Raw genomic sequence first — 14,289 nt, forward strand, 5'->3', positions numbered from 1 at the left:
TGACAAGAGGGTTTATGTACGATAAAATCAAAATATTTTAAGGATCAGTCTTTGCTCCAAGACCCAGCACTGTATCTGCTGATACAAATGGACCTAGAGAGAAGCACTTCTCATAGGTCACTCTCACATCCTTCAGATAATGAGATGCAAACACTGAATTGCACCTCCAATACGTAGTCTCAATGATATTTTTAAGAGACATATTCTTTTGGAACGCCAAGGACGTTGCTACTGCTCTCACCTCATGGGTCTTGACCTTTAGAAAACCGAAGGATTCCTCCGAGCAGTTCTTGTGAGCGTCCGTAATTACGCTTCTCACAAAGAAAGCCAAGGCGTTCTTGGACATGAGTCTTTTGGGGTTCTTCACCGCACACCAAAGACCTTGTTGACAAGCTCCCATCTGTCTCTTCCTCTCTAAATAAAATTTAAGAGCTCCCTACTGGACAGAGAGACCTCTCTGTCTCTCTGCCTACGAGGTTAGATAGACCTTTTACTTCAAAGCTTCTGGGCCAAGGTTTTGACGGGTTTCGTTCGTTCTTGCCAGAAACATTGTCTGGAACGAACAGATGGCAGCATCTCCTTTGAACCCCACTGTGGAATCTAGAGCGTGTAATTCGCTTGTCCTCTTGGCTGTAGCGAGAGACAACAGGAATAAGCATTTCCTAGTGACGTCGCGGAAGGAAGCCAGATGTAAAGGCTCGAATTTATCCGATAAAAGGAATTTCAGGACCACGTCCAGATTCCAACTAGGTGTTCTAGGAGTTGCTGCTTTTGAAGTTTCAAAGGATCTAATTAGATCGTGTAGATCTTTGTTGTCTGCAATATCTAGCCCTCGATTTCTAAATACTGAAGACAGCATGCTTCTGTATCCCTTTATTGTTGCGACAGATAGGTGTGATTCCTCTCTCAGAAAGAGGAGGAAATCGGCAATATTCACTATAGAGGTACTGGAGGAGGACAGCTTCTGACTCTTACACCACCTCCTAAAGACTTCCCACTTCGATTTGTATACTCTTCTCGTCGAAGCTCTGCAGGCTCTAGCGATAGAGCCCGCAGCCTTGCGAGAAAAGCCCCTCGCTCTGACAAGTCTTTCGATAGTCGAAAGGCAGTCAGAGCGAGACCTGGGAGGTTGTGATGAAACCTCTCGAAGTGGGGTTGTCTGAGTAGATCTGGTCTGTTTGGAAGAGATCTGGGGAAGTCCACTATCCACTCCAGTACCTCCGTGAACCATTCCTGGGCTGGCCAAAATGGGGCTATTAGTGTCAACTTCGTGCTCTTTGAAGCTACGAACTTCCTGAGCACTTCCCCCAGGATCTTGAACGGGGGAAAGGCGTAGGCGTCCACTCCCGACCAATCCAGGAGAAACGCGTCTATTGCGAAGGCTCTCGGATCTTCCACTAGAGAGCAAAAGATCTCTACTCTTTTGGAGAGGAACGTCGCAAACAGGTCTATGTGAGGTCTCCCCCACAGGGACCAAAGACTTCGACACACTTCTTCGTGTAGAGTCCATTCTGTGGGAAGGACCTGATTCCTCCTGCTCAGTCTGTCCGCTCTCACATTCTTTATCCCTTGTACAAATCTTGTGAGGAGAGTTATGCCTCTTTCTTCTGTCCAAGTTAACAGGTGTTTTGTTAACTGAAAGAGGGAGAAAGAGTGCGTGCCTCCCTGCTTGCGTATGTAAGCCAGAGCCGTGGTGTTGTCCGAGTTTATCTGTATCACCCCGTCTCTGACTATCTCTTCGAAGAACTTTAAGGCTAGGTGTATGGCCACTAGTTCCTTGCAATTGATGTGCCAGGACACCTGTTCCTTTGTCCAGGTGCCTGACACTTCCCTTGCTCCTAGCGTCGCTCCCCATCCCGACTCCTAAGCGTCGGAATATAACACTTGGTCTGGGTTCTGCAGGGCAAGCGATACGCCTTCGTTCTTTTGAAGAGGAAGGATCCACCACTTCAAGTGATCTTTTATCTCTTGTGGAAGCGGGAAGATGTCCGAGAGTTGTCCCGTCTTCCAACTCCACACCCCTTTCAGGAAAAACTGAAGAGGGCGAAGGTGAAGCCTCCCCAGAGAGAAGAACTTTTCTAGTGAGGACAGGGTCCCTAAAAGACTCAGATAATCCCTCGCTGAGCTGTTCTTTCTCTCTAAGAAGCCCGAGATTTTCGACAAACCTCGAGTGATTCTTTCTCGCGAAGGAAATACTCGAAAACCCCGAGAATCCATCTGAATCCCCAGATAGACCAAGGTCTGGCTGGGGATCAGCTGCGACTTCTCGAGGTTCACGAGTAATCCCAGCGATTCTATCATGTTTCTTGTTACTGATAAGTCCTCCGAGCACTGAATTTCCGACTTGGCCCTGATCAGCCAGTCGTCTAAGTAGAGGGAGATGTTTATTCCCTCTAGGTGAAGCCATCTTGCCACATTCGCCATCAGGTTGGTGAATACCTGCGGAGCTGTAGACAGACCGAAGCACAGAGCCCTGAATTGAAAAATCTTGTCTCCTATTACAAACCGAAGATATTTCTTTGACAAATGGTGAATGGGAACGTGGAAATACGCATCTTGCAAGTCCAGAGAGACCATCCAATCTCCTGGACGAAGAGCCGACATTACTGAAGCGGCTGTTTCCATGCGGAACTTCTTTTTCTGAACAAAGCGATTCAGAGCGCTTACGTCCAGTACTGGTCTCCACCACCCCGATGCCTTTGGTACTAGAAAAAGGCGATTGTAAAATCCCGGGGAGTGTGGATCCTGCACAAGTTCGATGGCCTCCTTTTCCCACATTTGTTCCACCATTTGAAGGAGAGTCTTTCTCATTACAGGGTCTCTGTACCTCGCTGACAGTTCCCGAGGCGTAGATGTTAGGGGAGGGCTGTCCTCGAAGGGGATTACGTATCCTTTCTTTAGGACCGACACTGACCAAGGGTCCGCGGCCCCTCCCCTTTGTCTGCCCATACTCCTGCAAAGTTCAGGAGTCTGGCGCCCACTGGTGCTTGAAGGAGCAACAAGTCATTTGGTTTTCTTGAAAGGTCTAAAAGAAGACCTTCCTCTCTTGTCAGAGCTCTTCTTTCTGGCAGGGGGACGAGCCGCTGCACCTCCACGAAAGGGCTGCTGAGGAGGACGAGAGTCCTTCTTAATCGTTCTACATTACTGGGCGTCCTTTTGTCTTGGACGTTTGTACTAGTAGGTCCTGTGTCGCCTTCTCAGTTAGCGAGCAAGATATATCCTTCACTAACTGAGAAGGAAACAGATGATCCGACAGAGGGCGAACAATAAAGCAGTCCTCTGGCTCGGAGAAACCCCTTTTGATAATAAGGATCCATATACTGATCTCTTCTTCAGAAGACCAGCACCAAAAAGGGAAGCCACTTCTCCCGAACCGTCCTGTACTGCCTTGTCCATGCAAGACAGGACGCTATGGAGAATCTCTGGGTTTTTAAGAAACTCCGGATCTTTCGATTTGTTGGCCAGAACTCCGAGTGACCAATCCAAAAAGTTGAACACCTCTAAAGTGACAAAAAGTCCCTTTAGAAAGTGGTTCAACTCCGAAGTGCTCCACGTTGATCTGACCGATCCTAAGGAGTGACGTCTAGAGGCCTCCACTAAATTGGAAAAGTCCGCATCTGCCGAGGCAGGAAGAGAAAGACCCATAGTCTCTCCTGTCCCATACCAAATACCTCTCTTTCCATGGAGTTTGGAAGGAGGCATGCAGAATACAGTCTTTCCCAACTCTTTCTTCTTGTCCATCCAAGAATCTAAAGAATGGAGTGCCTTCTTCATTGAAATTGCAGGCTTCATTTTCAGAAAGGCCGAAGATTTTGCCGTAGCCGAGCTCGAAAAGAGAGAACGAGGAGAAGGAGGAGCCGCCGGACTAAGAGAGTCTCCAAACTCTTGTAGCAACAATGAGGCTAAGACCTTATAATTCGAGAGTCCTTCATTTGCAGGAGGTTCGTCATCAGACAAATCGTCTAAACCTCGATCAGACGAAGGAGAAAGCTCTCGTTTGGAGGGAGAGTCCTTCCAAGACCTCCTACGATCTGAAGGAGAGGAGCTTCTATTTGGAGAAGAGTCATAAATTCCAGGAAAGAGTCTCCGACTCCTGCCTCCTGGCTCTTGACTCTTGCCTCCTGACTCCTGCCTCCTGACTCCGGACTCCTGCCTCCTGACTCCGGACTCCGGCCCTCCTGGGCTCCTGACTCCGTCCTGGCTCCTGGCTCCTGATCCTGACTCCTGCCTCCTGCCTCCTGCCTCCGGACTCCTGCTCCGGGCTCCTGCCTCCTGACCTCCTGACTCCGGACTCCTGGCCTGACTCCTGACTCCCCGGACTCCGGATCCGGGACTCCGGACTCCGGACTCCGGGCTCCGGACTCCGGACTCCGGACTCCTGCCTCCTGACTCCGGACTCCTGCCTCCGGACTCCTGGCTCTTGACTCCTGACTCCTGACTCCTGCCTCCTGCCTCCTGACTCCTGACTCCTGACTCCTGACTCCTGACTCCTGACTCCTGACTCCTGACTCTTGCCTCCTGCTCTTGCCTCCTGCCTGGATGACTCCACACTCCTGGCTCTTGGCTCTTGCCTCCTGGTTGACTCCTCACTCCTGGCTCTTGGCTCCTGCCTCCTGGGTGACTCCTCACTCCTGGCCGGTGCCAGACGTCTGATCGGTTCATCCACGTTCGTACAGGAAGCCTCACCTCGAGTAGGAGCATCGATCCTGGCGGCAGATACCTCCATACGTCTGGAGGATCTTTTGATCGGAAGGGAAGAGTCTTTCCTTCTAGGAGGCTCCTTTGAAAGAACTCCTACGAAAGACGAAATCTGTTCTTGCATAGCCATCATGAACCTCTTCGTAACCTCCTCTTTATCCTCTTCGGGAGGAGGGGAAGGAGGAGGGGAGGAGTCCATAGCCTCCACCTCCTGACTCCTTCTCACTCTGGTTGAAAGAATGGCTCTTCTTGCTTTCTTAACTCCCAAAGGAGACTCCTCAGGGAAGTTTTCCGGGCTCGAATCAATCGTCGGAGCCTTCCAACTCCTCTTGAGTGGTCGAGATCGATCTGAATCCCTCCAATCACGTCTCGGAGATGAAGATCCCGACGACGAAAAACACTCACGCAGGACGCTTTTGCAATAGCGATCCTTGGCAGTCTGGGGTGTCACAGAAACCGCCGAAGGGACACCTGATCGGTGGGGATTCTCCACAACCTCCTTTCGGTTTTCGACATTCCTTCTCCTCTGGGCATGTGAGCTTGGAAGAGGTCTAGACCTAGGAGCGTTGCGGAGCCGACCAGATGCCCCCTCCACTACACTGGGGACACTCATATCACTGTCCACTGAAAATCATAGCCTTACTTGTATGGCAGCCATTTTGTTTTCCATCAACTTGAAGGCTGCTTTTAGATCAGCAAGTTCTTTCGCTGCATCTACAGGTTCTGCAATAGGAGAAGGGGCTGCAATGGAAGAAGTAGCAATACTTACCCTTGGGGAAGATCCCAAGCTAGGAATTAGTTCAGATCTCGAACTACTTAAACTTCTATAAGAAGCCTTCCTCACTCTTTCTCTCTCTAACTTTTTCAAATAATTAGTTAGATTCTTCCATTCGTTCTCACTCAAATTCTCACATTCCTTGCAAGTATTAGTAAAAGAACATTCATACTCCCTGCAACCCTTGCATACAGTGTGAGGGTCTACCGAAGCTTTCGGCAACCTCACCTTACAGCCTACATTCACACAACGTCTCACAACCATTCCAGAGTCAGACATTTTTAAAGAAAAATCCAAAATCAAGTCCACAAAACAGTCCACAAAAGCGTATGCCAATCCAACAATCCAGATACGTCACCAAAAGTCGGTCAAGAAGATCAATTGCCGGTGAAAAAAGAAAAACCAATCGAGAGGAACCAACAACAATGTTGATGGCCCGGGCGACAGAAGAATTCTGATTAGAAAACGGGAATGGTTCCTAGTCCTGCCACCCAGGGCAGGGCGGTAGATCACCTGACCTACCGGTAGCGTGTGCCGCGAAATTTGAAATTCTGTCGGAGACGACGGAGTCTATAGCTAAGTATATATCTGGCAGGGAAGTTGAATGTATAAAATTGGTGATTTATGGCACCTCTGCTAGGTAGGTTAATGGCACCTCTGCTGGGTATGTTATGGCACCAAAACTTTATTATCAGCAACTTATGGCACTACAGTAGTACCTTGAGATACGAAAGGCTCAACTTACGAAAAACTCGAGATACGAAAGCTAACACGAAAAATTTTACTGCTCTACATACGAAAAGTTTTCAAGATACGAAAGGTTTCTGAAAGTCCGAGATTCGCCCCATAACAATTTTAAAACTCGCGCCGCACGCCGCCATCTTAGTTATAGTAGACTCGCCACCATCCTCCTGCTCTCCCATTGGTTCCTGATGCTAGCCAAGCCATGAGATCCTTCTCTCTAATTGGACAGCATCCCTCCCATCATGCATCTTATATACGTACGTGTTGGTGTGCCTTAGCTTGGCCACTCCGCACCCGAAACTTTACCGTACGCAATCGGCATTCATTCGGTCCAACGATTTCGTTTAGTAACGTAAATTCGTTAGTGATTTCGTTGCAGTACATATTATCATGTTGTGCGAACACTGTATTGTGTAACTTTACGTAAATTAACATACAAGATTAACTTAGTCATGGGTCCCAAGAAAGCTGAAATTCACGGAAAGAAGCGCATGCTGTCTTTGGAGACAAAGATGGAGATCATAAAGAAGTACGAAGCTGGTATGCGATTGAGTGTGATCGCAAAGGAATACGGCCATAATCCGTCGACAATAGGCACCATCCTTAAACAGAAGGATGCCATCAAAGCAACTACACCGTCGAAGGGCATCACTATTTTGTCTAGCAAGAGGAGCCATGTGCACGACTAGATGGAACAGCTGCTCCTCGTCTGGATAAAAGACAAAGAAATTGCTGGCGATACAGTAACGGAGACGGCAATCGCTCACAAGGCCAGTGCTATTTTCGGCGATTTGATTGCGCAGGCGGAAGATGACGGAGGGGAAGGGACTTCAACGCCAACCCCCCAGAGTTCAAGGCTTCGCATGGCTGGTTCGTGAAATTCCTTAAACGGACTGGCATCCATTCGGTGGTGTGTCATGGGGAGGCTGCCAGCTCGGACACGAAAGTGGCCGAAGCCTTTAAAAAGACGTTCGACAAGATGATGATCAAGGAAGGCTACAGTTCTCAGCAAGTCTTCAACTGTGATGCCTTTTCGGACATACATCACGCAGGAAGAGAAGAAGCTACCCGGGCATAAGCCTATGAAAGACAGGCTTACTCTCGCACTTTGTTCGAACGCCAGTGGGGATTGCAAGATGAAGCCCCTACTGGTGTATCACTCCGAGACTCCTCGAGCCTTCAAGGCCCATAAAGTGTTGAAGGAGAAGCTTCCAGTGATGTGGAGGGCTAATGCAAAAGCCTGGGTAACGAGGCTTTTGTTCACTGAGTGGGTAAATCTGTGTTTCGGCCCGACTGTGAAGAGTTTTTTGCAAGAGAAGCGCCTCCCCCTGAAATGTCTGCTGGTGTTGGACAATGACCCTCCCCACCCTCCTGGCCTCGAGGAAGATATCCTAGCGGAGTATTCCTTCGTTAAGATTCTTTTTCTTCCGCCCAACACCACCCCTCTCCTCCAGCCCATGGACCAGCAAGTGATAGCAAACTTTAAGAAGCTGTACACGAAACATCTTTTCAAAAGATGTTTCAACATCACTGATACCACAAACCTTACCTTGTGTGAATTTTGGAAGGAGCATTTCGACATCGTCATTTGCATCCGACTCATCGACCAAGCTCGGCACGAGGTTTCAAGGCGAACCTTGAATTCCTCGTGGAGGAAACTCTGGCCTGATGCCGTATCCGCCCGAGACTTCGAGGGATTCGACGTGGGCGAACCTGGTGCTGCTGAGTCCGAAACAGTTGACGATCCCGAAACGGTTTCCCAACCAGATCTTGACGAGATCGTTGCACTCGGCAAGTCCATGGGGCTGGTCGTCGATGAGGACGACATCAACGACCTTCTCGAGGAGCACCAAGAGGAGCTTACGACGGATGACCTGAAGGAGTTGGAGGCCATGCAACATTACGTCGTTCAAGAGGAGTTCTCTAGCAGCAGCGATGAAGAGGAGGAGGAGCCTATGACAACGGCAGAAATTAAGGATGTCTTAGCCGCTTTTCATAAAGTGCAATCATTTATCGAAAAAAGACACCCCGAAAAGGCTCACACAGGTCGTATGCTTGCGCAGTTCGATGACGTTTGCCTGAGTCGTTTCAGGAACATTGAGAAAAGTAGGCAGAAGCAATCTTCCTTGGATCGTTATTTTTTAAAGAAGCCTTCAGCATAAGCAGGAGTGAGCAAAAAGGAAGAACCAAGTGATAAAAAACAGAAAGTTGAAAGCAAAAAGGAAGAACCAAGTGATGAAAAACAGAACGTTGAAAGTGGTGAAGAAGTTGAAATTCTGGAAAAAATTCTGTAAAAAAAAAAAAAAAAAAAAAAAAAAAGCCCCTACGTAAAAGTAAAAAAAAGTTAAAAAAAAAAAAAAAAAAAAAAAAAATTCTAATTTTTAGATTTTTGTAAGTTAAGTGTTACAGTTTTGTTAATGTGTTTCATAAATTTTAGTTTTATAGTTTTCCTTAAATTTTTAATGTGTTTCCGTAAAGTTAAGTGTACGTACGTACGTACGTTATCTGCCGTTTGTCCTCCTCCTCCTCTGCCGCCACTTTTGGAGATAGCCTCACTCGAAAGGTAAGCTTCCACATTTTACGTTACAGTAATAATATTTCTTGTACACTAATATACACTTTATTTACAGGTTTTGCATTTTTAGTCTTAATTTAGGTATTGAATGGTCCAAATTGTTGTATTATTTCATTGTTTATAGGTCAATTTAGCTTAATTATGAAATTTAACGGGGTGTTTTTGGAGGGCTTGGAACGGATTAGCCATTTTACATGTAAAATATGTTTCAAGATACGAAAAACTCATTATACGAAGGCCGCCTCGGAACGGATTAATTTCGTATCTCGAGGTACCACTGTATAATGCTATTATCAGCATCTTATGGCGCCGATAACTGAAACTCAGCCCATTATGGCACCATAACTCGCTCGTAGATTTTATGGCGCTAGACATGCGCCATAAAACCAGATCGCCATTAACCGGGATCTGCCTGTACTTGCCATCAGCCGATTTCCAGATCAAAACGTTGACCACTGTTTTATAATACAATATGAGGATACATACTATTTCTTCTTTGCTTTTCTTAATTTTCGTCACTACGCCATCAACTTAGCAGCGGCACCTTGAGCTCATACCTCAATTTTTTGCTTGTGTAACAAAGCAAAAAACTGACCAAGTGACAACTCATAGTCACCTCTCAATTAAAGTGTTTTCAATTTAACGCGAGTTAGAAAATATGTAAAAATGTTTATAAAACGCAAACATTTCGATGTAATGTGAACTGGCGCTTGTGTGTTATTTTCAAATCACCCGCGCATCAGTGGTGCAGACGATGGCCATCGACGTTAACAAAGACATAGCACAGTATGTATTTATTAATAAATGGAAAACTTTACTAATAAAACAAAAGATTTTTATTAAAAAAAAAATAAATAAATAAATAAAAAAAACACACACACATACACAACGCGAGATCAGCTTTGTTCCGACATCGGCACGACTGAGTGATGTTATGCTGCTGATGGCTACGTATAATTACACACATAACAAATAATATGCTTCTTTTCCATGATAGGTATTTTACTGTAACAAAAAAGAAGTGATTTGGGCAAATCAAGAGTAAGTGAGAAATGAGCGAATAATCATCCCAGCCCAGCTGGTAAGTCAGTAGGAAAGATCCAACCGGTCTTCCCTCTCCTCTATCATTTCACTCAGCTGACCGAACACTGGCTCACGTAAGAATTTTTTTATTATTATTATTACTGTATTGCATTTGATTGCTTTCATGTTTTATCATTGTTAAATTTATTGTGAAATAACATTTAATTTTTTTATGTAAATTGGTACTGCTTTGGCATACATATTACAGTACAGATTTTACTGTCTCTTCTACTCTTCTCAACAATAGCATGACACATGATAACTTAAAATCATTCATTCATTATTCCCAAAAAATATAAACGCTCCCTCCCTCTACCTGTTAGCTGTGCATCACCGCAATGATGAATGATTTTGTTAATCGTTTATGCTCAATTTTATTGTGAAAAACTTTGGTCTTTTATTTACTATTTTGTTGAATGTGGTTAAACTATACTGTCTCATTAGGCACACCCAACACTGGCTCAATTAAGATTTTTTTTTTTCTCGCTATTGCAGATGATTTTTTCAAATTTGATTATGTTAAACGTACTGTAAATTCCCCTTTATATGTGAATTGTTATTGCTTTTACATAGTACATACAGGAATATTCTAATTCTCTCATCTCCTTCTCTCCTCAACATATTAACGCTCCCTCACTCAGTCTCAAGTTCACTGTGTGAGACATCATTGCAGTGACGTACGATTTTGCACATCTTTTATGCTAAATTTTATCATTCAGAAATGCTTTATTCTTTTATCTATTTTGTAGATTATGGTTATCATTAAACTATACAGTGGACCCCCCCTATTCGCGTTCTCCACATTCGCGGATTTCTCTCGGGAACGTTTCCCTCCATTATTTGCGGAAAATTCGCGCATTCGCGGTATTTTTCTATGGTAAATATCCACAAATTCCTGGTTTTTTTTTGATGAATTTTATCATAAAATGCACTTTTTGTGATAAAACTATTAAAAAAACCATGTATGAAAATTTTTAGTAGGTTTTTCTTGAGTTTTAACTAACAAAATAGGCTGTTTTTAGCATTTTTATAGGGGTTCCAAACATTCGCGGGTTCTAACTACTCACGGGGGGGGGTCTGGTACGCATCCCCCGCGAATACGGGGGGACCACTGTATACAGTATTGTAAATGGAAAAACGTTACTAATACAGTTTTTCGTGCAGGAAGCAGTAGGCCATCAAATATAAGTATGCGTAAACAGGTAAGAGAAATTGTTTGACAAATGATGCAAAACTTTCTCAAAAATTTTGTTCTAAAAATTGAACACTTGACATAAGAAACGTTCGACAAACGAGGCACCACTGTGTGTGTGTATATAGTATAGGCAATCCCTGGTTATCGGCAGGGGTTCCGCTCTGACAGCATAGGTGAAAATCGGTGAAAATGATAGTTATTTTACAATAAAGTTTTGTACATACTTACCTGGCAGATATATACGATTGATGGCCCGCCCAGCCTCCCCTCAGGAGACAGGTGGAAGAGAAAAATCTGACAAGAAAGGGGCATTGGTTCTTACACCCGCCACCCGGCGGCGGGTAAGGTAGATCACCTGACCTACCTGTCGCGTTTACCGCAAGTTTTGAATTCTGTCGTGACGTCAGAGACGTAAGCTAAGTAGTATATATCTGCCAGGTAAGTATGTACAAAACTTTATTGTAAAATAACAATATCATTTTTGTACATGAACTTTCCTGTCAGATATATACTTAGCTGATTGACACCCTTGGTGGAGGGTAAGAGACAGAAATTAACAAAGAAAAGGTAAAACAACACCTGTTGTAGGGTATAAAAGACCTTGGTTCTTACCTGTTTAGGCTGAAGACTTCATAGGTACTGTCTATTAGTCTGCATAGCCAAAAGAGCTACAGCGAGGGCGTGACCTACAGCTGAAAAGACTCTTTGGGTCTACTAAAGGGATTTGATATCCGCTTACTTAGTAGAATCCAAGTCTGATCATGTCGACAGGGGTTCGCCCTCTTCTATGACAGAACCTGTCCACTACCATTGCAGGGAGCTTCAAACCAAATCCGATCACCTAACCAAACTAAAGTTATTAGCACTACGAATAAAAAAAAAGATGCCTATCTGCATCATTTTTCATACAACCATATAAACACAATACCAAAACAAGGGAAAAAACTACAAAGGATATGTTCCAGCTCCCTGCCCCAGCACCGAATCCGCCGATACGTACGGGCCTAATGCGAAGCACTCGTCATATGTAATCCTGACGTCTTTAAGGTAGTGGTTGGCAAATACTGAATTGCATCTCCAGAATGTAGTTTTCATCAAATTCTGAAGAGACATATTCTTATTGAAGGCCAAGGAAGTGGCAATGGCTCTCACCTCGTGAGCCTTGACTTTCAGGAGCTTGAAATGTTCTTCATTACAAGATCTATGTGCTTCTTTCACTAGACTTCTCATGAAGAAAGACAGCGCATTTTTAGACAATGGTCTACTGGGGTCCTTTACAGAGCACCATAGAATGTCCTCAATGCCCTTAAGGGTCTTCTTCTCCTGAAGGTAGTACTTTAAACTCCTAACAGGGCAAAGAGTTCTTTCGGGTTCTTCCCCTACAAGGGCAGATAATCCACGTACCTCAAAGCTCCTTGGCCAAGGATTTGAGGGGGTTCTCATTCTTTGCTAAAAACGAAGGAAGGAAGGAACAAATCACGGAATCTCCTTTGAAACCTACCCTTCCTTCTAGGGCATGAAGCTCACTAACCCTTTTAGCAGATGCCAAAGCCATGAGAAACAGAGCCTTCCTCGTAAGATCTTTGAAGGAGGCTAACTGGGGTGGCTCGAACCTCGAGGACCTCAGGAAACTAAGAACCACATCCAGATTCCAACTTGGAACTTCGGTTGAAGCTTTCTTGGAAGTCTCAAAAGATCTTAATAGATCATGCAGATCTTTGTTATCCGAAAGATCTAAGTTCCTATGTCTGAACACTGCAGCCAGCATGCTCCAATAGCCTTTGATGGTAGAGACTGCCAAACCGCATTTTTCTCTGAGGAAAACGAGGAAGTCTGCGATCTGAGTCACAGAGGTACTGGAAGAGGAAAACTTCTGGTTCCTGCACCACCGGCGAAAAATGTCCCACTTCGACTGGTAGACTTTAAAGGTCGAAGGCCTTCTAGCTGAGGCGATAGCCTTAGCAGCCTTTGTCGACAACCCCTTCGCTCTGACAAGGCTTTTGACAGTCGAAAGCCAGTCAGATTGAGAGCGGGGAGGTTTTTGTGATACCTGTCGAAGTGGGGTTGTCTGAGCAAATCTACTATTTGTGGAAGTGCTCTTGGAAAGTCCACCAACCATTCCAGTACCTCTGTGAACCAATCTTGGGCGGGCCAGAACGGAGCTACCAGCGTCATTCTTGTCATCTCTGAGATCGCAAATTTCTTGACGGTTTGTGCCAGTACCTTGAAGGGGGGAAAGGCGTAGACATCTAGTCCTGTCCAGTCTAGGAGAAACGCATCCACTGTCACTGCCCCTGGGTCGGAGATCTGGGAACAGTAAAGTTCTATCCTTGCGTTCCTTGCTGTTGCAAAGAGGTCGATGTGAGGTCTGCCCCATCTTCTCCACAGGTCTTGGCATACCTCTGAGTGGAGGGTCCACTCTGAAGGCAGGAGTTGATTCTTCCTGCTCAAGAGGTCGGCCCTGACGTTCCTTTCTCCCTGTACGAATCTGGTGAGGAGACTGATCTTCCTTGCCTGAGACCACAGCAGAAGGTCCTTTGCTGTTTCGTACAGGGAGAAGGAGTGCGTCCCCCCCTGCTTTTTGATGTATGCCAAGGCTGTGGTGTTGTCCGAGTTGACCTGAACTATAGCATTTCGGACGTGGGGCTTGAAGGCTTTTAATGCCATCCAAACTGCCATCAACTCTTTCTTGTTGATGTGCCAGGACACCTGTTCCCCCTTCCAGGTGCCGACACTTCTCTTGTCCCGAGCGTCGCTCCCCAACCTGCTTCCGACGCGTCGGAAAACAACACATGGTTGGGGTTCGGCATGTGCAGAGACATTCCTTCCACAAATCGGAGTGGGTCCGCCCACCACCGAAGGTCCCTCTTGATTCCCCTTGAGATCTTGAAGGAGAACTCCAGATCTTGGGAGAGACGCCTCCAGTTCTGGTGAAGGAAGAACTGTAGAGGCCCGAGATGCAACCTTCCTAGAGAAACGAATTGCTCCAGCGAGGAGAGTGTCCCCAGCAGACTCATCCACTCCCTCGCTGTGCATGCATCTTTCTCTAGGAAGGTCGTTAGTTTCTCGTGGCAACGAACTATCCTCTCTGGCGACGGAAAAGCCCGAAAAGCCAGAGAAACTATCTGAATCCCCAGATAAATCCGCTCTTGACTGGGGATTAATTGAGACTTCTGGAAGTTCACCAGAAGCCCCAGAGAACTTGCCAAGGTAAGGGTC

General features: G+C 45.7%; 1 protein-coding gene across 3 annotated transcripts in view; it reads right to left on the minus strand.

The window, feature by feature from the left end:
- The window catches only part of LOC135214730 (transformer-2 protein homolog alpha-like), a 264,938-nt gene that overhangs the window by 178,119 nt on the left and 72,530 nt on the right, over window positions 1-14,289 (minus strand). The window lies entirely within an intron of this gene.

The sequence above is a fragment of the Macrobrachium nipponense genome, chromosome 46, assembly GCF_015104395.2.
Source record: "Macrobrachium nipponense isolate FS-2020 chromosome 46, ASM1510439v2, whole genome shotgun sequence".
In the NCBI taxonomy this organism is placed as follows: Eukaryota; Metazoa; Arthropoda; class Malacostraca; order Decapoda; family Palaemonidae; genus Macrobrachium; species Macrobrachium nipponense.